The sequence below is a fragment of the Hoplias malabaricus genome, unplaced genomic scaffold, assembly GCF_029633855.1.
Source record: "Hoplias malabaricus isolate fHopMal1 unplaced genomic scaffold, fHopMal1.hap1 scaffold_100, whole genome shotgun sequence".
Lineage (NCBI taxonomy): Eukaryota > Metazoa > Chordata > Actinopteri > Characiformes > Erythrinidae > Hoplias > Hoplias malabaricus.
In genome coordinates, this window is record NW_027101014.1 from 64,724 (window position 1) to 86,496 (window position 21,773).

The 21,773-nt window shown below is 50.7% G+C and overlaps 2 non-coding genes across 2 annotated transcripts; both read right to left on the minus strand.

Annotated features, from left to right (window-relative positions):
* Nucleotides 1–12,468: 12,468 nt before the first annotated feature.
* Nucleotides 12,469–12,540, minus strand: trnae-cuc (transfer RNA glutamic acid (anticodon CUC)). The gene has a single exon. It is a non-coding gene; the product is annotated as a tRNA-Glu (tRNA).
* Nucleotides 12,541–13,814: 1,274 nt separating this feature from the next.
* On the minus strand, nucleotides 13,815–13,886 carry trnae-cuc (transfer RNA glutamic acid (anticodon CUC)). The gene has a single exon. It is a non-coding gene; the product is annotated as a tRNA-Glu (tRNA).
* Nucleotides 13,887–21,773: the final 7,887 nt, after the last annotated feature.

The following is a 21,773-nucleotide window of genomic DNA, read 5'->3' on the forward strand; positions in this document are numbered from 1 at the left end:
CTCGAAGAAGACTTTTCTTTTCCCTCGCGCCACTGCCGGATATCATGGCCAGGTGCCTGCCTGCAGATGCGCTGGCATGCCAGAGTGCAATCTGCTGAAGGCAGTGACGGATCATTTACACTGTTCCATTCAAATTTCTCAAACATTATCTTGCCTCCCTAAAAGACTTGCAGACTTGAAAGCATAAAGCCACGCTGGTGTGGGTGTGTGGAGGTGGTGAATGAGGCAGCAACGTGTCGTTTAGAAGTTTGGCAAAAAAGGAAGTAGCAGAAGGAGGAAGCTTTACATTCCTTTAACCTACACAGCATGTGGGTGGGGGGCTTCCAGAGTCTTGTAGTGGACTTGGTGTGCAAGAAAGCACACGCTTCCCTGACCGGGAATCGAACCCGGGCCGCGGCAGTGAGAGCGCCGAATCCTAGCCACTAGACCACCAGGGACACCGTTTTCAGCCACGTCTGAAAGGAAGGAGATAGGATTAAGTTCAGGGGCTAGGGCTAGGCTTTTGCCAGATGTACTCGTTCTACAATCATAGGAGAGCATCCGAGTCTGTCCTAAATGCACTTGTCAGTTTTCAGTCCAACTCTTTAGGCTAGCGCCTTTGATAGCTCAGTTGGTAGAGCGGAGGACTGTAGTTGTTAATAAGGCAATCCTTAGGTCGCGGGCTCGAAGAAGACTTTTCTTTTCCCTCGCGCCACTGCGGGATATCATGGCCAGGTGCCTGCCTGCAGATGCGCTGGCATGCCAGAGTGCAATCTGCTGAAGGCAGTGACGGATCATTTACACTGTTCCATTCAAATTTCTCAAACATTATCTTGCCTCCCTAAAAGACTTGCAGACTTGAAAGCATAAAGCCACGCTGGTGTGGGTGTGTGGAGGTGGTGAATTAGGCAGCAACGTGTCGTTTAGAAGTTTGGCAAAAAAGGAAGTAGCAGAAGGAGGACGCTTTACATTCCTTTAACCTACACAGCATGTGGGTGGGGGGCTTCCAGAGTCTTGTAGTGGACTTGGTGTGCAAGAAAGCAGACGCTTCCCTGAGCGGGAATCGAACCCGGGCCGCGGCGGTGAGAGCGCCGAATCCTAGCCACTAGACCACCAGGGACACCGTTTTCAGCCACGTCTGAAAGGAAGGAGATAGGATTAAGTTCAGGGGCTAGGGCTAGGCTTTTGCCAGATGTACTCGTTCTACAATCATAGGAGAGCATCCGAGTCTGTCCTAAATGCACTTGTCAGTTTTCAGTCCAACTCTTTAGGCTAGCACCTTTGATAGCTCAGTTGGTAGAGCAGAGGACTGTAGTTGTTAATAAGGCGATCCTTAGGTCGCGGGTTCAAATCCGGCTCGAAGAAGACTTTTCTTTTCCCTCGCGCCACTGCCGGATATCATGGCCAGGTGCCTGCCTGCAGATGCGCTGGCATGCCAGAGTGCAATCTGCTGAAGGCAGTGACGGATCATTTACACTGTTCCATTCAAATTTCTCAAACATTATCTTGCCTCCCTAAAAGACTTGCAGACTTGAAAGCATAAAGCCACGCTGGTGTGGGTGTGTGGAGGTGGTGAATGAGGCAGCAACGTGTCGTTTAGAAGTTTGGCAAAAAAGGAAGTAGCAGAAGGAGGACGCTTTACATTCCTTTAACCTACACAGCATGTGGGTGGGGGGCTTCCAGAGTCTTGTAGTGGACTTGGTGTGCAAGAAAGCAGACGCTTCCCTGAGCGGGAATCGAACCCGGGCCGCGGCGGTGAGAGCGCCGAAGCCTAGCCACTAGACCACCAGGGACACCGTTTTCAGCCACGTCTGAAAGGAAGGAGATAGGATTAAGTTCAGGGGCTAGGGCTAGGCTTTTGCCAGATGTACTCGTTCTACAATCATAGGAGAGCATCCGAGTCTGTCCTAAATGCACTTGTCAGTTTTCAGTCCAACTCTTTAGGCTAGCGCCTTTGATAGCTCAGTTGGTAGAGCGGAGGACTGTAGTTGTTAATAAGGCGATCCTTATGTCGCGGGTTCAAATCCGGCTCGAAGAAGACTTTTCTTTTCCCTCGCGCCACTGCCGGATATCATGGCCAGGTGCCTGCCTGCAGATGCGCTGGCATGCCAGAGTGCAATCTGCTGAAGGCAGTGACGGATCATTTACACTGTTCCATTCAAATTTCTCAAACATTATCTTGCCTCCCTAAAAGACTTGCAGACTTGAAAGCATAAAGCCACGCTGGTGTGGGTGTGTGGAGGTGGTGAATGAGGCAGCAACGTGTCGTTTAGAAGTTTGGCAATAAAGGAAGTAGCAGAAGGAGGACGCTTTACATTCCTTTAACCTACACAGCATGTGGGTGGGGGGCTTCCAGAGTCTTGTAGTGGACTTGGTGTGCAAGAAAGCAGACGCTTCCCTGAGCGGGAATCGAACCCGGGCCGCGGCGGTGAGAGCGCCGAATCCTAGCCACTAGACCACCAGGGACACCGTTTTCAGCCACGTCTGAAAGGAAGGAGATAGGATTAAGTTCAGGGGCTAGGGCTAGGCTTTTGCCAGATGTACTCGTTCTACAATCATAGGAGAGCATCCGAGTCTGTCCTAAATGCACTTGTCAGTTTTCAGTCCAACTCTTTAGGCTAGCACCTTTGATAGCTCAGTTGGTAGAGCAGAGGACTGTAGTTGTTAATAAGGCGATCCTTAGGTCGCGGGTTCAAATCCGGCTCGAAGAAGACTTTTCTTTTCCCTCGCGCCACTGCGGGATATCATGGCCAGGTGCCTGCCTGCAGATGCGCTGGCATGCCAGAGTGCAATCTGCTGAAGGCAGTGACGGATCATTTACACTGTTCCATTCAAATTTCTCAAACATTATCTTGCCTCCCTAAAAGACTTGCAGACTTGAAAGCATAAAGCCACGCTGGTGTGGGTGTGTGGAGGTGGTGAATGAGGCAGCAACGTGTCGTTTAGAAGTTTGGCAATAAAGGAAGTAGCAGAAGGAGGACGCTTTACATTCCTTTAACCTACACAGCATGTGGGTGGGGGGCTTCCAGAGTCTTGTAGTGGACTTGGTGTGCAAGAAAGCAGACGCTTCCCTGAGCGGGAATCGAACCCGGGCCGCGGCGGTGAGAGCGCCGAATCCTAGCCACTAGACCACCAGGGACACCGTTTTCAGCCATGTCTGAAAGGAAGGAGATAGGATTAAGTTCAGGGGCTAGGGCTAGGCTTTTGCCAGATGTACTCGTTCTACAATCATAGGAGAGCATCCGAGTCTGTCCTAAATGCACTTGTCAGTTTTCAGTCCAACTCTTTAGGCTAGCACCTTTGATAGCTCAGTTGGTAGAGCGGAGGACTGTAGTTGTTAATAAGGCGATCCTTAGGTCGCGGGTTCAAATCCGGCTCGAAGAAGACTTTTCTTTTCCCTCGCGCCACTGCGGGATATCATGGCCAGGTGCCTGCCTGCAGATGCGCTGGCATGCCAGAGTGCAATCTGCTGAAGGCAGTGACGGTTCATTTACACTGTTCCATTCAAATTTCTCAAACATTATCTTGCCTCCCTAAAAGACTTGCAGACTTGAAAGCATAAAGCCACGCTGGTGTGGGTGTGTGGAGGTGGTGAATGAGGCAGCAACGTGTCGTTTAGAAGTTTGGCAATAAAAGAAGTAGCAGAAGGAGGACGCTTTACATTCCTTTAACCTACACAGCATGTGGGTGGGGGGCTTCCAGAGTCTTGTAGTGGACTTGGTGTGCAAGAAAGCAGACGCTTCCCTGAGCGGGAATCGAACCCGGGCCGCGGCGGTGAGAGCGCCGAATCCTAGCCACTAGACCACCAGGGACACCGTTTTCAGCCATGTCTGAAAGGAAGGAGATAGGATTAAGTTCAGGGGCTAGGGCTAGGCTTTTGCCAGATGTACTCGTTCTACAATCATAGGAGAGCATCCGAGTCTGTCCTAAATGCACTTGTCAGTTTTCAGTCCAACTCTTTAGGCTAGCACCTTTGATAGCTCAGTTGGTAGAGCAGAGGACTGTAGTTGTTAATAAGGCGATCCTTAGGTCGCGGGTTCAAATCCGGCTCGAAGAAGACTTTTCTTTTCCCTCGCGCCACTGCGGGATATCATGGCCAGGTGCCTGCCTGCAGATGCGCTGGCATGCCAGAGTGCAATCTGCTGAAGGCAGTGACGGATCATTTACACTGTTCCATTCAAATTTCTCAAACATTATCTTGCCTCCCTAAAAGACTTGCAGACTTGAAAGCATAAAGCCACGCTGGTGTGGGTGTGTGGAGGTGGTGAATGAGGCAGCAACGTGTCGTTTAGAAGTTTGGCAAAAAAGGAAGTAGCAGAAGGAGGACGCTTTACATTCCTTTAACCTACACAGCATGTGGGTGGGGGGCTTCCAGAGTCTTGTAGTGGACTTGGTGTGCAAGAAAGCAGACGCTTCCCTGAGCGGGAATCGAACCCGGGCCGCGGCGGTGAGAGCGCCGAATCCTAGCCACTAGACCACCAGGGACACCGTTTTCAGCCATGTCTGAAAGGAAGGAGATAGGATTAAGTTCAGGGGCTAGGGCTAGGCTTTTGCCAGATGTACTCGTTCTACAATCATAGGAGAGCATCCGAGTCTGTCCTAAATGCACTTGTCAGTTTTCAGTCCAACTCTTTAGGCTAGCGCCTTTGATTGCTCAGTTGGTAGAGCGGAGGACTGTAGTTGTTAATAAGGCAATCCTTATGTCGCGGGTTCAAATCCGGCTCGAAGAAGACTTTTCTTTTCCCTCGCGCCACTGCCGGATATCATGGCCAGGTGCCTGCCTGCAGATGCGCTGGCATGCCAGAGTGCAATCTGCTGAAGGCAGTGACGGATCATTTACACTGTTCCATTCAAATTTCTCAAACATTATCTTGCCTCCCTAAAAGACTTGCAGACTTGAAAGCATAAAGCCACGCTGGTGTGGGTGTGTGGAGGTGGTGAATGAGGCAGCAACGTGTCGTTTAGAAGTTTGGCAAAAAAGGAAGTAGCAGAAGGAGGACGCTTTACATTCCTTTAACCTACACAGCATGTGGGTGGGGGGCTTCCAGAGTCTTGTAGTGGACTTGGTGTGCAAGAAAGCAGACGCTTCCCTGAGCGGGAATCGAACCCGGGCCGCGGCGGTGAGAGCGCCGAAGCCTAGCCACTAGACCACCAGGGACACCGTTTTCAGCCACGTCTGAAAGGAAGGAGATAGGATTAAGTTCAGGGGCTAGGGCTAGGCTTTTGCCAGATGTACTCGTTCTACAATCATAGGAGAGCATCCGAGTCTGTCCTAAATGCACTTGTCAGTTTTCAGTCCAACTCTTTAGGCTAGCACCTTTGATAGCTCAGTTGGTAGAGCAGAGGACTGTAGTTGTTAATAAGGCGATCCTTAGGTCGCGGGTTCAAATCCGGCTCGAAGAAGACTTTTCTTTTCCCTCGCGCCACTGCGGGATATCATGGCCAGGTGCCTGCCTGCAGATGCGCTGGCATGCCAGAGTGCAATCTGCTGAAGGCAGTGACGGATCATTTACACTGTTCCATTCAAATTTCTCAAACATTATCTTGCCTCCCTAAAAGACTTGCAGACTTGAAAGCATAAAGCCACGCTGGTGTGGGTGTGTGGAGGTGGTGAATGAGGCAGCAACGTGTCGTTTAGAAGTTTGGCAATAAAGGAAGTAGCAGAAGGAGGACGCTTTACATTCCTTTAACCTACACAGCATGTGGGTGGGGGGCTTCCAGAGTCTTGTAGTGGACTTGGTGTGCAAGAAAGCAGACGCTTCCCTGAGCGGGAATCGAACCCGGGCCGCGGCGGTGAGAGCGCCGAATCCTAGCCACTAGACCACCAGGGACACCGTTTTCAGCCACGTCTGAAAGGAAGGAGATAGGATTAAGTTCAGGGGCTAGGGCTAGGCTTTTGCCAGATGTACTCGTTCTACAATCATAGGAGAGCATCCGAGTCTGTCCTAAATGCACTTGTCAGTTTTCAGTCCAACTCTTTAGGCTAGCACCTTTGATAGCTCAGTTGGTAGAGCAGAGGACTGTAGTTGTTAATAAGGCGATCCTTAGGTCGCGGGTTCAAATCCGGCTCGAAGAAGACTTTTCTTTTCCCTCGCGCCACTGCGGGATATCATGGCCAGGTGCCTGCCTGCAGATGCGCTGGCATGCCAGAGTGCAATCTGCTGAAGGCAGTGACGGATCATTTACACTGTTCCATTCAAATTTCTCAAACATTATCTTGCCTCCCTAAAAGACTTGCAGACTTGAAAGCATAAAGCCACGCTGGTGTGGGTGTGTGGAGGTGGTGAATGAGGCAGCAACGTGTCGTTTAGAAGTTTGGCAATAAAGGAAGTAGCAGAAGGAGGACGCTTTACATTCCTTTAACCTACACAGCATGTGGGTGGGGGGCTTCCAGAGTCTTGTAGTGGACTTGGTGTGCAAGAAAGCAGACGCTTCCCTGAGCGGGAATCGAACCCGGGCCGCGGCGGTGAGAGCGCCGAATCCTAGCCACTAGACCACCAGGGACACCGTTTTCAGCCATGTCTGAAAGGAAGGAGATAGGATTAAGTTCAGGGGCTAGGGCTAGGCTTTTGCCAGATGTACTCGTTCTACAATCATAGGAGAGCATCCGAGTCTGTCCTAAATGCACTTGTCAGTTTTCAGTCCAACTCTTTAGGCTAGCACCTTTGATAGCTCAGTTGGTAGAGCGGAGGACTGTAGTTGTTAATAAGGCGATCCTTAGGTCGCGGGTTCAAATCCGGCTCGAAGAAGACTTTTCTTTTCCCTCGCGCCACTGCGGGATATCATGGCCAGGTGCCTGCCTGCAGATGCGCTGGCATGCCAGAGTGCAATCTGCTGAAGGCAGTGACGGTTCATTTACACTGTTCCATTCAAATTTCTCAAACATTATCTTGCCTCCCTAAAAGACTTGCAGACTTGAAAGCATAAAGCCACGCTGGTGTGGGTGTGTGGAGGTGGTGAATGAGGCAGCAACGTGTCGTTTAGAAGTTTGGCAATAAAAGAAGTAGCAGAAGGAGGACGCTTTACATTCCTTTAACCTACACAGCATGTGGGTGGGGGGCTTCCAGAGTCTTGTAGTGGACTTGGTGTGCAAGAAAGCAGACGCTTCCCTGAGCGGGAATCGAACCCGGGCCGCGGCGGTGAGAGCGCCGAATCCTAGCCACTAGACCACCAGGGACACCGTTTTCAGCCATGTCTGAAAGGAAGGAGATAGGATTAAGTTCAGGGGCTAGGGCTAGGCTTTTGCCAGATGTACTCGTTCTACAATCATAGGAGAGCATCCGAGTCTGTCCTAAATGCACTTGTCAGTTTTCAGTCCAACTCTTTAGGCTAGCACCTTTGATAGCTCAGTTGGTAGAGCAGAGGACTGTAGTTGTTAATAAGGCGATCCTTAGGTCGCGGGTTCAAATCCGGCTCGAAGAAGACTTTTCTTTTCCCTCGCGCCACTGCGGGATATCATGGCCAGGTGCCTGCCTGCAGATGCGCTGGCATGCCAGAGTGCAATCTGCTGAAGGCAGTGACGGATCATTTACACTGTTCCATTCAAATTTCTCAAACATTATCTTGCCTCCCTAAAAGACTTGCAGACTTGAAAGCATAAAGCCACGCTGGTGTGGGTGTGTGGAGGTGGTGAATGAGGCAGCAACGTGTCGTTTAGAAGTTTGGCAAAAAAGGAAGTAGCAGAAGGAGGACGCTTTACATTCCTTTAACCTACACAGCATGTGGGTGGGGGGCTTCCAGAGTCTTGTAGTGGACTTGGTGTGCAAGAAAGCAGACGCTTCCCTGAGCGGGAATCGAACCCGGGCCGCGGCGGTGAGAGCGCCGAATCCTAGCCACTAGACCACCAGGGACACCGTTTTCAGCCATGTCTGAAAGGAAGGAGATAGGATTAAGTTCAGGGGCTAGGGCTAGGCTTTTGCCAGATGTACTCGTTCTACAATCATAGGAGAGCATCCGAGTCTGTCCTAAATGCACTTGTCAGTTTTCAGTCCAACTCTTTAGGCTAGCGCCTTTGATAGCTCAGTTGGTAGAGCGGAGGACTGTAGTTGTTAATAAGGCAATCCTTATGTCGCGGGTTCAAATCCGGCTCGAAGAAGACTTTTCTTTTCCCTCGCGCCACTGCCGGATATCATGGCCAGGTGCCTGCCTGCAGATGCGCTGGCATGCCAGAGTGCAATCTGCTGAAGGCAGTGACGGATCATTTACACTGTTCCATTCAAATTTCTCAAACATTATCTTGCCTCCCTAAAAGACTTGCAGACTTGAAAGCATAAAGCCACGCTGGTGTGGGTGTGTGGAGGTGGTGAATGAGGCAGCAACGTGTCGTTTAGAAGTTTGGCAAAAAAGGAAGTAGCAGAAGGAGGACGCTTTACATTCCTTTAACCTACACAGCATGTGGGTGGGGGGCTTCCAGAGTCTTGTAGTGGACTTGGTGTGCAAGAAAGCAGACGCTTCCCTGAGCGGGAATCGAACCCGGGCCGCGGCGGTGAGAGCGCCGAAGCCTAGCCACTAGACCACCAGGGACACCGTTTTCAGCCACGTCTGAAAGGAAGGAGATAGGATTAAGTTCAGGGGCTAGGGCTAGGCTTTTGCCAGATGTACTCGTTCTACAATCATAGGAGAGCATCCGAGTCTGTCCTAAATGCACTTGTCAGTTTTCAGTCCAACTCTTTAGGCTAGCACCTTTGATAGCTCAGTTGGTAGAGCAGAGGACTGTAGTTGTTAATAAGGCGATCCTTAGGTCGCGGGTTCAAATCCGGCTCGAAGAAGACTTTTCTTTTCCCTCGCGCCACTGCGGGATATCATGGCCAGGTGCCTGCCTGCAGATGCGCTGGCATGCCAGAGTGCAATCTGCTGAAGGCAGTGACGGATCATTTACACTGTTCCATTCAAATTTCTCAAACATTATCTTGCCTCCCTAAAAGACTTGCAGACTTGAAAGCATAAAGCCACGCTGGTGTGGGTGTGTGGAGGTGGTGAATGAGGCAGCAACGTGTCGTTTAGAAGTTTGGCAATAAAGGAAGTAGCAGAAGGAGGACGCTTTACATTCCTTTAACCTACACAGCATGTGGGTGGGGGGCTTCCAGAGTCTTGTAGTGGACTTGGTGTGCAAGAAAGCAGACGCTTCCCTGAGCGGGAATCGAACCCGGGCCGCGGCGGTGAGAGCGCCGAATCCTAGCCACTAGACCACCAGGGACACCGTTTTCAGCCACGTCTGAAAGGAAGGAGATAGGATTAAGTTCAGGGGCTAGGGCTAGGCTTTTGCCAGATGTACTCGTTCTACAATCATAGGAGAGCATCCGAGTCTGTCCTAAATGCACTTGTCAGTTTTCAGTCCAACTCTTTAGGCTAGCACCTTTGATAGCTCAGTTGGTAGAGCAGAGGACTGTAGTTGTTAATAAGGCGATCCTTAGGTCGCGGGTTCAAATCCGGCTCGAAGAAGACTTTTCTTTTCCCTCGCGCCACTGCGGGATATCATGGCCAGGTGCCTGCCTGCAGATGCGCTGGCATGCCAGAGTGCAATCTGCTGAAGGCAGTGACGGATCATTTACACTGTTCCATTCAAATTTCTCAAACATTATCTTGCCTCCCTAAAAGACTTGCAGACTTGAAAGCATAAAGCCACGCTGGTGTGGGTGTGTGGAGGTGGTGAATGAGGCAGCAACGTGTCGTTTAGAAGTTTGGCAATAAAGGAAGTAGCAGAAGGAGGACGCTTTACATTCCTTTAACCTACACAGCATGTGGGTGGGGGGCTTCCAGAGTCTTGTAGTGGACTTGGTGTGCAAGAAAGCAGACGCTTCCCTGAGCGGGAATCGAACCCGGGCCGCGGCGGTGAGAGCGCCGAATCCTAGCCACTAGACCACCAGGGACACCGTTTTCAGCCATGTCTGAAAGGAAGGAGATAGGATTAAGTTCAGGGGCTAGGGCTAGGCTTTTGCCAGATGTACTCGTTCTACAATCATAGGAGAGCATCCGAGTCTGTCCTAAATGCACTTGTCAGTTTTCAGTCCAACTCTTTAGGCTAGCACCTTTGATAGCTCAGTTGGTAGAGCGGAGGACTGTAGTTGTTAATAAGGCGATCCTTAGGTCGCGGGTTCAAATCCGGCTCGAAGAAGACTTTTCTTTTCCCTCGCGCCACTGCGGGATATCATGGCCAGGTGCCTGCCTGCAGATGCGCTGGCATGCCAGAGTGCAATCTGCTGAAGGCAGTGACGGTTCATTTACACTGTTCCATTCAAATTTCTCAAACATTATCTTGCCTCCCTAAAAGACTTGCAGACTTGAAAGCATAAAGCCACGCTGGTGTGGGTGTGTGGAGGTGGTGAATGAGGCAGCAACGTGTCGTTTAGAAGTTTGGCAATAAAAGAAGTAGCAGAAGGAGGACGCTTTACATTCCTTTAACCTACACAGCATGTGGGTGGGGGGCTTCCAGAGTCTTGTAGTGGACTTGGTGTGCAAGAAAGCAGACGCTTCCCTGAGCGGGAATCGAACCCGGGCCGCGGCGGTGAGAGCGCCGAATCCTAGCCACTAGACCACCAGGGACACCGTTTTCAGCCATGTCTGAAAGGAAGGAGATAGGATTAAGTTCAGGGGCTAGGGCTAGGCTTTTGCCAGATGTACTCGTTCTACAATCATAGGAGAGCATCCGAGTCTGTCCTAAATGCACTTGTCAGTTTTCAGTCCAACTCTTTAGGCTAGCACCTTTGATAGCTCAGTTGGTAGAGCAGAGGACTGTAGTTGTTAATAAGGCGATCCTTAGGTCGCGGGTTCAAATCCGGCTCGAAGAAGACTTTTCTTTTCCCTCGCGCCACTGCGGGATATCATGGCCAGGTGCCTGCCTGCAGATGCGCTGGCATGCCAGAGTGCAATCTGCTGAAGGCAGTGACGGATCATTTACACTGTTCCATTCAAATTTCTCAAACATTATCTTGCCTCCCTAAAAGACTTGCAGACTTGAAAGCATAAAGCCACGCTGGTGTGGGTGTGTGGAGGTGGTGAATGAGGCAGCAACGTGTCGTTTAGAAGTTTGGCAAAAAAGGAAGTAGCAGAAGGAGGACGCTTTACATTCCTTTAACCTACACAGCATGTGGGTGGGGGGCTTCCAGAGTCTTGTAGTGGACTTGGTGTGCAAGAAAGCAGACGCTTCCCTGAGCGGGAATCGAACCCGGGCCGCGGCGGTGAGAGCGCCGAATCCTAGCCACTAGACCACCAGGGACACCGTTTTCAGCCATGTCTGAAAGGAAGGAGATAGGATTAAGTTCAGGGGCTAGGGCTAGGCTTTTGCCAGATGTACTCGTTCTACAATCATAGGAGAGCATCCGAGTCTGTCCTAAATGCACTTGTCAGTTTTCAGTCCAACTCTTTAGGCTAGCGCCTTTGATAGCTCAGTTGGTAGAGCGGAGGACTGTAGTTGTTAATAAGGCAATCCTTAGGTCGCGGGTTCAAATCCGGCTCGAAGAAGACTTTTCTTTTCCCTCGCGCCACTGCCGGATATCATGGCCAGGTGCCTGCCTGCAGATGCGCTGGCATGCCAGAGTGCAATCTGCTGAAGGCAGTGACGGATCATTTACACTGTTCCATTCAAATTTCTCAAACATTATCTTGCCTCCCTAAAAGACTTGCAGACTTGAAAGCATAAAGCCACGCTGGTGTGGGTGTGTGGAGGTGGTGAATGAGGCAGCAACGTGTCGTTTAGAAGTTTGGCAAAAAAGGAAGTAGCAGAAGGAGGACGCTTTACATTCCTTTAACCTACACAGCATGTGGGTGTGGGGCTTCCAGAGTCTTGTAGTGGACTTGGTGTGCAAGAAAGCAGACGCTTCCCTGAGCGGGAATCGAACCCGGGCCGCGGCGGTGAGAGCGCCGAAGCCTAGCCACTAGACCACCAGGGACACCGTTTTCAGCCATGTCTGAAAGGAAGGAGATAGGATTAAGTTCAGGGGCTAGGGCTAGGCTTTTGCCAGATGTACTCGTTCTACAATCATAGGAGAGCATCCGAGTCTGTCCTAAATGCACTTGTCAGTTTTCAGTCCAACTCTTTTGGCTAGCACCTTTGATAGCTCAGTTGGTAGAGCAGAGGACTGTAGTTGTTAATAAGGCGATCCTTAGGTCGCGGGTTCAAATCCGGCTCGAAGAAGACTTTTCTTTTCCCTCGCGCCACTGCGGGATATCATGGCCAGGTGCCTGCCTGCAGATGCGCTGGCATGCCAGAGTGCAATCTGCTGAAGGCAGTGACGGATCATTTACACTGTTCCATTCAAATTTCTCAAACATTATCTTGCCTCCCTAAAAGACTTGCAGACTTGAAAGCATAAAGCCACGCTGGTGTGGGTGTGTGGAGGTGGTGAATGAGGCAGCAACGTGTCGTTTAGAAGTTTGGCAAAAAAGGAAGTAGCAGAAGGAGGACGCTTTACATTCCTTTAACCTACACAGCATGTGGGTGGGGGGCTTCCAGAGTCTTGTAGTGGACTTGGTGTGCAAGAAAGCAGACGCTTCCCTGACCGGGAATCGAACCCGGGCCGCGGCGGTGAGAGCGCCGAATCCTAGCCACTAGACCACCAGGGACACCGTTTTCAGCCATGTCTGAAAGGAAGGAGATAGGATTAAGTTCAGGGGCTAGGGCTAGGCTTTTGCCAGATGTACTCGTTCTACAATCATAGGAGAGCATCCGAGTCTGTCCTAAATGCACTTGTCAGTTTTCAGTCCAACTCTTTAGGCTAGCACCTTTGATAGCTCAGTTGGTAGAGCAGAGGACTGTAGTTGTTAATAAGGCGATCCTTAGGTCGCGGGTTCAAATCCGGCTCGAAGAAGACTTTTCTTTTCCCTCGCGCCACTGCCGGATATCATGGCCAGGTGCCTGCCTGCAGATGCGCTGGCATGCCAGAGTGCAATCTGCTGAAGGCAGTGACAGATCATTTACACTGTTCCATTCAAATTTCTCAAACATTATCTTGCCTCCCTAAAAGACTTGCAGACTTGAAAGCATAAAGCCACGCTGGTGTGGGTGTGTGGAGGTGGTGAATGAGGCAGCAACGTGTCGTTTAGAAGTTTGGCAAAAAAGGAAGTAGCAGAAGGAGGACGCTTTACATTCCTTTAACCTACACAGCATGTGGGTGGGGGGCTTCCAGAGTCTTGTAGTGGACTTGGTGTGCAAGAAAGCACACGCTTCCCTGACCGGGAATCGAACACGGGCCGCGGCGGTGAGAGCGCCGAATCCTAGCCACTAGACCACCAGGGACACCGTTTTCAGCCACGTCTGAAAGGAAGGAGATAGGATTAAGTTCAGGGGCTAGGGCTAGGCTTTTGCCAGATGTACTCGTTCTACAATCATAGGAGAGCATCCGAGTCTGTCCTAAATGCACTTGTCAGTTTTCAGTCCAACTCTTTAGGCTAGCACCTTTGATAGCTCAGTTGGTAGAGCAGAGGACTGTAGTTGTTAATAAGGCGATCCTTAGGTCGCGGGTTCAAATCCGGCTCGAAGAAGACTTTTCTTTTCCCTCGCGCCACTGCCGGATATCATGGCCAGGTGCCTGCCTGCAGATGCGCTGGCATGCCAGAGTGCAATCTGCTGAAGGCAGTGACGGATCATTTACACTGTTCCATTCAAATTTCTCAAACATTATCTTGCCTCCCTAAAAGACTTGCAGACTTGAAAGCATAAAGCCACGCTGGTGTGGGTGTGTGGAGGTGGTGAATGAGGCAGCAACGTGTCGTTTAGAAGTTTGGCAAAAAAGGAAGTAGCAGAAGGAGGACGCTTTACATTCCTTTAACCTACACAGCATGTGGGTGGGGGGCTTCCAGAGTCTTGTAGTGGACTTGGTGTGCAAGAAAGCACACGCTTCCCTGACCGGGAATCGAACCCGGGCCGCGGCGGTGAGAGCGCCGAATCCTAGCCACTAGACCACCAGGGACACCGTTTTCAGCCACGTCTGAAAGGAAGGAGATAGGATTAAGTTCAGGGGCTAGGGCTAGGCTTTTGCCAGATGTACTCGTTCTACAATCATAGGAGAGCATCCGAGTCTGTCCTAAATGCACTTGTCAGTTTTCAGTCCAACTCTTTAGGCTAGCGCCTTTGATAGCTCAGTTGGTAGAGCAGAGCACTGTCGTTGTTAATAAGGCGATCCTTAGGTCGCGGGTTCAAATCCGGCTCGAAGAAGACTTTTCTTTTCCCTCGCGCCACTGCCGGATATCATGGCCAGGTGCCTGCCTGCAGATGCGCTGGCATGCCAGAGTGCAATCTGCTGAAGGCAGTGACGGATCATTTACACTGTTCCATTCAAATTTCTCAAACATTATCTTGCCTCCCTAAAAGACTTGCAGACTTGAAAGCATAAAGCCACGCTGGTGTGGGTGTGTGGAGGTGGTGAATGAGGCAGCAACGTGTCGTTTAGAAGTTTGGCAAAAAAGGAAGTAGCAGAAGGAGGACGCTTTACATTCCTTTAACCTACACAGCATGTGGGTGGGGGGCTTCCAGAGTCTTGTAGTGGACTTGGTGTGCAAGAAAGCAGACGCTTCCCTGACCGGGAATCGAACCCAGGCCGCGGCGGTGAGAGCGCCGAATCCTAGCCACCAGACCACCAGGGACACCGTTTTCAGCCACGTCTGAAAGGAAGGAGATAGGATTAAGTTCAGGGGCTAGGGCTAGGCTTTTGCCAGATGTACTCGTTCTACAATCATAGGAGAGCATCCGAGTCTGTCCTAAATGCACTTGTCAGTTTTCAGTCCAACTCTTTAGGCTAGCGCATTTGATAGCTCAGTTGGTAGAGCGGAGGACTGTAGTTGTTAATAAGGTAATCCTTAGGTCGCGGGTTCAAATCCGGCTTGAAGAAGACTTCTCTTTTCCCTCGCGCCACTGCCGGATATCATGGCCAGGTGCCTGCCTGCAGATGCGCTGGCATGCCAGAGTGCAATATGCTGAAGGCAGTGACGGATCATTTACACTGTTCCATTCAAATTTCTCAAACATTATCTTGCCTCCCTAAAAGACTTGCAGACTTGAAAGCATAAAGCCACGCTGGTGTGGGTGTGTGGAGGTGGTGAATGAGGCAGCAACGTGTCGTTTAGAAGTTTGGCAAAAAAGGAAGTAGCAGAAGGAGGACGCTTTACATTCCTTTAACCTACACAGCATGTGGGTGGGGGGCTTCCAGAGTCTTGTAGTGGACTTGGTGTGCAAGAAAGCAGACGCTTCCCTGACCGGGAATCGAACCCAGGCCGCGGCGGTGAGAGCGCCGAATCCTAGCCACCAGACCACCAGGGACACCGTTTTCAGCCACGTCTGAAAGGAAGGAGATAGGATTAAGTTCAGGGGCTAGGGCTAGGCTTTTGCCAGATGTACTCGTTCTACAATCATAGGAGAGCATCCGAGTCTGTCCTAAATGCACTTGTCAGTTTTCAGTCCAACTCTTTAGGCTAGCGCCTTTGATAGCTCAGTTGGTAGAGCGGAGGACTGTAGTTGTTAATAAGGTAATCCTTAGGTCGCGGGTTCAAATCCGGCTTGAAGAAGACTTCTCTTTTCCCTCGCGCCACTGCCGGATATCATGGCCAGGTGCCTGCCTGCAGATGCGCTGGCATGCCAGAGTGCAATATGCTGAAGGCAGTGACGGATCATTTACACTGTTCCATTCAAATTTCTCAAACATTATCTTGCCTCCCTAAAAGACTTGCAGACTTGAAAGCATAAAGCCACGCTGGTGTGGGTGTGTGGAGGTGGTGAATGAGGCAGCAACGTGTCGTTTAGAAGTTTGGCAAAAAAGGAAGTAGCAGAAGGAGGACGCTTTACATTCCTTTAACCTACACAGCATGTGGGTGGGGGGCTTCCAGAGTCTTGTAGTGGACTTGGTGTGCAAGAAAGCAGACGCTTCCCTGACCGGGAATCGAACCCAGGCCGCAGCGGTGAGAGCGCCGAATCCTAGCCACTAGACCACCAGGGACACCGCTTTCAGCCACGTCTGAAAGGAAGTAGATAGGATTAAGTTCAGGGGCTAGGGCTAGGCATTTGCCAGATGTACTCGTTCTACAATCATAGGAGAGCATCCGAGTCTGTCCTAAATGCACTTGTCAGTTTTCAGTCCAACTCTTTAGGCTAGCACCTTTGATAGCTCAGTTGGTAGAGCAGAGCACTGTCGTTGTTAATAAGGCGATCCTTAGGTCGCGGGTTCAAATCCGGCTCGAAGAAGACTTTTCTTTTCCCTCGCGCCACTGCGGGATATCATGGCCAGGTGCCTGCCTGCAGATGCGCTGGCATGCCAGAGTGCAATCTGCTGAAGGCAGTGACGGATCATTTACACTGTTCCATTCAAATTTCTCAAACATTATCTTGCCTCCCTAAAAGACTTGCAGACTTGAAAGCATAAAGCCACGCTGGTGTGGGTGTGTGGAGGTGGTGAATGAGGCAGCAACGTGTCGTTTAGAAGTTTGGCAAAAAAGGAAGTAGCAGAAGGAGGACGCTTTACATTCCTTTAACCTACACAGCATGTGGGTGGGGGGCTTCCAGAGTCTTGTAGTGGACTTGGTGTGCAAGAAAGCACACGCTTCCCTGAGCGGGAATCGAACCCGGGCCGCGGCGGTGAGAGCACCGAATCCTAGCCACTAGACCACCAGGGACACCGTTTTCAGCCACGTCTGAAAGGAAGGAGATAGGATTAAGTTCAGGGGCTAGGGCTAGGCTTTTGCCAGATGTACTCGTTCTACAATCATAGGAGAGCATCCGAGTCTGTCCTAAATGCACTTGTCAGTTTTCAGTCCAACTCTTTAGGCTAGCGCCTTTGATAGCTCAGTTGGTAGAGCGGAGGACTGTAGTTGTTAATAAGGCAATCCTTAGGTCGCGGGTTCAAATCCGGCTCGAAGAAGACTTTTCTTTTCCCTCGCGCCACTGCCGGATATCATGGCCAGGTGCCTGCCTGCAGATGCGCTGGCATGCCAGAGTGCAATATGCTGAAGGCAGTGACGGATCATTTACACTGTTCCATTCAAATTTCTCAAACATTATCTTGCCTCCCTAAAAGACTTGCAGACTTGAAAGCATAAAGCCACGCTGGTGTGGGTGTGTGGAGGTGGTGAATGAGGCAGCAACGTGTCGTTTAGAAGTTTGGCAAAAAAGGAAGTAGCAGAAGGAGGACGCTTTACATTCCTTTAACCTACACAGCATGTGGGTGGGGGGCTTCCAGAGTCTTGTAGTGGACTTGGTGTGCAAGAAAGCAGACGCTTCCCTGACCGGGAATCGAACCCAGGCCGCGGCGGTGAGAGCGCCGAATCCTAGCCACCAGACCACCAGGGACACCGTTTTCAGCCACGTCTGAAAGGAAGGAGATAGGATTAAGTTCAGGGGCTAGGGCTAGGCTTTTGCCAGATGTACTCGTTCTACAATCATAGGAGAGCATCCGAGTCTGTCCTAAATGCACTTGTCAGTTTTCAGTCCAACTCTTTAGGCTAGCGCCTTTGATAGCTCAGTTGGTAGAGCAGAGCACTGTCGTTGTTAATAAGGCGATCCTTAGGTCGCGGGTTCAAATCCGGCTCGAAGAAGACTTTTCTTTTCCCTCGCGCCACTGCGGGATATCATGGCCAGGTGCCTGCCTGCAGATGCGCTGGCATGCCAGAGTGCAATCTGCTGAAGGCAGTGACGGATCATTTACACTGTTCCATTCAAATTTCTCAAACATTATCTTGCCTCCCTAAAAGACTTGCAGACTTGAAAGCATAAAGCCACGCTGGTGTGGGTGTGTGGAGGTGGTGAATGAGGCAGCAACGTGTCGTTTAGAAGTTTGGCAAAAAAGGAAGTAGCAGAAGGAGGACGCTTTACATTCCTTTAACCTACACAGCATGTGGGTGGGGGGCTTCCAGAGTCTTGTAGTGGACTTGGTGTGCAAGAAAGCAGACGCTTCCCTGACCGGGAATCGAACCCAGGCCGCGGCGGTGAGAGCGCCGAATCCTAGCCACCAGACCACCAGGGACACCGTTTTCAGCCACGTCTGAAAGGAAGGAGATAGGATTAAGTTCAGGGGCTAGGGCTAGGCTTTTGCCAGATGTACTCGTTCTACAATCATAGGAGAGCATCCGAGTCTGTCCTAAATGCACTTGTCAGTTTTCAGTCCAACTCTTTAGGCTAGCGCATTTGATAGCTCAGTTGGTAGAGCGGAGGACTGTAGTTGTTAATAAGGTAATCCTTAGGTCGCGGGTTCAAATCCGGCTTGAAGAAGACTTCTCTTTTCCCTCGCGCCACTGCCGGATATCATGGCCAGGTGCCTGCCTGCAGATGCGCTGGCATGCCAGAGTGCAATATGCTGAAGGCAGTGACGGATCATTTACACTGTTCCATTCAAATTTCTCAAACATTATCTTGCCTCCCTAAAAGACTTGCAGACTTGAAAGCATAAAGCCACGCTGGTGTGGGTGTGTGGAGGTGGTGAATGAGGCAGCAACGTGTCGTTTAGAAGTTTGGCAAAAAAGGAAGTAGCAGAAGGAGGACGCTTTACATTCCTTTAACCTACACAGCATGTGGGTGGGGGGCTTCCAGAGTCTTGTAGTGGACTTGGTGTGCAAGAAAGCAGACGCTTCCCTGACCGGGAATCGAACCCAGGCCGCGGCGGTGAGAGCGCCGAATCCTAGCCACCAGACCACCAGGGACACCGTTTTCAGCCACGTCTGAAAGGAAGGAGATAGGATTAAGTTCAGGGGCTAGGGCTAGGCTTTTGCCAGATGTACTCGTTCTACAATCATAGGAGAGCATCCGAGTCTGTCCTAAATGCACTTGTCAGTTTTCAGTCCAACTCTTTAGGCTAGCGCCTTTGATAGCTCAGTTGGTAGAGCGGAGGACTGTAGTTGTTAATAAGGCAATCCTTAGGTCGCGGGTTCAAATCCGGCTCGAAGAAGACTTTTCTTTTCCCTCGCGCCACTGCCGGATATCATGGCCAGGTGCCTGCCTGCAGATGCGCTGGCATGCCAGAGTGCAATATGCTGAAGGCAGTGACGGATCATTTACACTGTTCCATTCAAATTTCTCAAACATTATCTTGCCTCCCTAAAAGACTTGCAGACTTGAAAGCATAAAGCCACGCTGGTGTGGGTGTGTGGAGGTGGTGAATGAGGCAGCAACGTGTCGTTTAGAAGTTTGGCAAAAAAGGAAGTAGCAGAAGGAGGACGCTTTACATTCCTTTAACCTACACAGCATGTGGGTGGGGGGCTTCCAGAGTCTTGTAGTGGACTTGGTGTGCAAGAAAGCAGACGCTTCCCTGACCGGGAATCGAACCCAGGCCGCGGCGGTGAGAGCGCCGAATCCTAGCCACCAGACCACCAGGGACACCGTTTTCAGCCACGTCTGAAAGGAAGGAGATAGGATTAAGTTCAGGGGCTAGGGCTAGGCTTTTGCCAGATGTACTCGTTCTACAATCATAGGAGAGCATCCGAGTCTGTCCTAAATGCACTTGTCAGTTTTCAGTCCAACTCTTTAGGCTAGCGCCTTTGATAGCTCAGTTGGTAGAGCAGAGCACTGTCGTTGTTAATAAGGCGATCCTTAGGTCGCGGGTTCAAATCCGGCTCGAAGAAGACTTTTCTTTTCCCTCGCGCCACTGCGGGATATCATGGCCAGGTGCCTGCCTGCAGATGCGCTGGCATGCCAGAGTGCAATCTGCTGAAGGCAGTGACGGATCATTTACACTGTTCCATTCAAATTTCTCAAACATTATCTTGCCTCCCTAAAAGACTTGCAGACTTGAAAGCATAAAGCCACGCTGGTGTGGGTGTGTGGAGGTGGTGAATGAGGCAGCAACGTGTCGTTTAGAAGTTTGGCAAAAAAGGAAGTAGCAGAAGGAGGACGCTTTACATTCCTTTAACCTACACAGCATGTGGGTGGGGGGCTTCCAGAGTCTTGTAGTGGACTTGGTGTGCAAGAAAGCAGACGCTTCCCTGAGCGGGAATCGAACCCAGGCCGCGGCGGTGAGAGCGCCGAATCCTAGCCACCAGACCACCAGGGACACCGTTTTCAGCCACGTCTGAAAGGAAGGAGATAGGATTAAGTTCAGGGGCTAGGGCTAGGCTTTTGCCAGATGTACTCGTTCTACAATCATAGGAGAGCATCCGAGTCTGTCCTAAATGCACTTGTCAGTTTTCAGTCCAACTCTTTAGGCTAGCGCCTTTGATAGCTCAGTTGGTAGAGCGGAGGACTGTAGTTGTTAATAAGGTAATCCTTAGGTCGCGGGTTCAAATCCGGCTTGAAGAAGACTTCTCTTTTCCCTCGCGCCACTGCCGGATATCATGGCCAGGTGCCTGCCTGCAGATGCGCTGGCATGCCAGAGTGCAATATGCTGAAGGCAGTGACGGATCATTTACACTGTTCCATTCAAATTTCTCAAACATTATCTTGCCTCCCTAAAAGACTTGCAGACTTGAAAGCATAAAGCCACGCTGGTGTGGGTGTGTGGAGGTGGTGAATGAGGCAGCAACGTGTCGTTTAGAAGTTTGGCAAAAAAGGAAGTAGCAGAAGGAGGACGCTTTACATTCCTTTAACCTACACAGCATGTGGGTGGGGGGCTTCCAGAGTCTTGTAGTGGACTTGGTGTGCAAGAAAGCAGACGCTTCCCTGACCGGGAATCGAACCCAGGCCGCGGCAGTGAGAGCGCCGAATCCTAGCCACTAGACCACCAGGGACACCGCTTTCAGCCACGTCTGAAAGGAAGTAGATAGGATTAAGTTCAGGGGCTAGGGCTAGGCATTTGCCAGATGTACTCGTTCTACAATCATAGGAGAGCATCCGAGTCTGTCCTAAATGCACTTGTCAGTTTTCAGTCCAACTCTTTAGGCTAGCACCTTTGATAGCTCAGTTGGTAGAGCAGAGCACTGTCGTTGTTAATAAGGCGATCCTTAGGTCGCGGGTTCAAATCCGGCTCGAAGAAGACTTTTCTTTTCCCTCGCGCCACTGCGGGATATCATGGCCAGGTGCCTGCCTGCAGATGCGCTGGCATGCCAGAGTGCAATCTGCTGAAGGCAGTGACGGATCATTTACACTGTTCCATTCAAATTTCTCAAACATTATCTTGCCTCCCTAAAAGACTTGCAGACTTGAAAGCATAAAGCCACGCTGGTGTGGGTGTGTGGAGGTGGTGAATGAGGCAGCAACGTGTCGTTTAGAAGTTTGGCAAAAAAGGAAGTAGCAGAAGGAGGACGCTTTACATTCCTTTAACCTACACAGCATGTGGGTGGGGGGCTTCCAGAGTCTTGTAGTGGACTTGGTGTGCAAGAAAGCACACGCTTCCCTGAGCGGGAATCGAACCCGGGCCGCGGCGGTGAGAGCACCGAATCCTAGCCACTAGACCACCAGGGACACCGTTTTCAGCCACGTCTGAAAGGAAGGAGATAGGATTAAGTTCAGGGGCTAGGGCTAGGCTTTTGCCAGATGTACTCGTTCTACAATCATAGGAGAGCATCCGAGTCTGTCCTAAATGCACTTGTCAGTTTTCAGTCCAACTCTTTAGGCTAGCGCCTTTGATAGCTCAGTTGGTAGAGCGGAGGACTGTAGTTGTTAATAAGGCAATCCTTAGGTCGCGGGTTCAAATCCGGCTCAAAGAAGACTTTTCTTTTCCCTCGCGCCACTGCCGGATATCATGGCCAGGTGCCTGCCTGCAGATGCGCTGGCATGCCAGAGTGCAATATGCTGAAGGCAGTGACGGATCATTTACACTGTTCCATTCAAATTTCTCAAACATTATCTTGCCTCCCTAAAAGACTTGCAGACTTGAAAGCATAAAGCCACGCTGGTGTGGGTGTGTGGAGGTGGTGAATGAGGCAGCAACGTGTCGTTTAGAAGT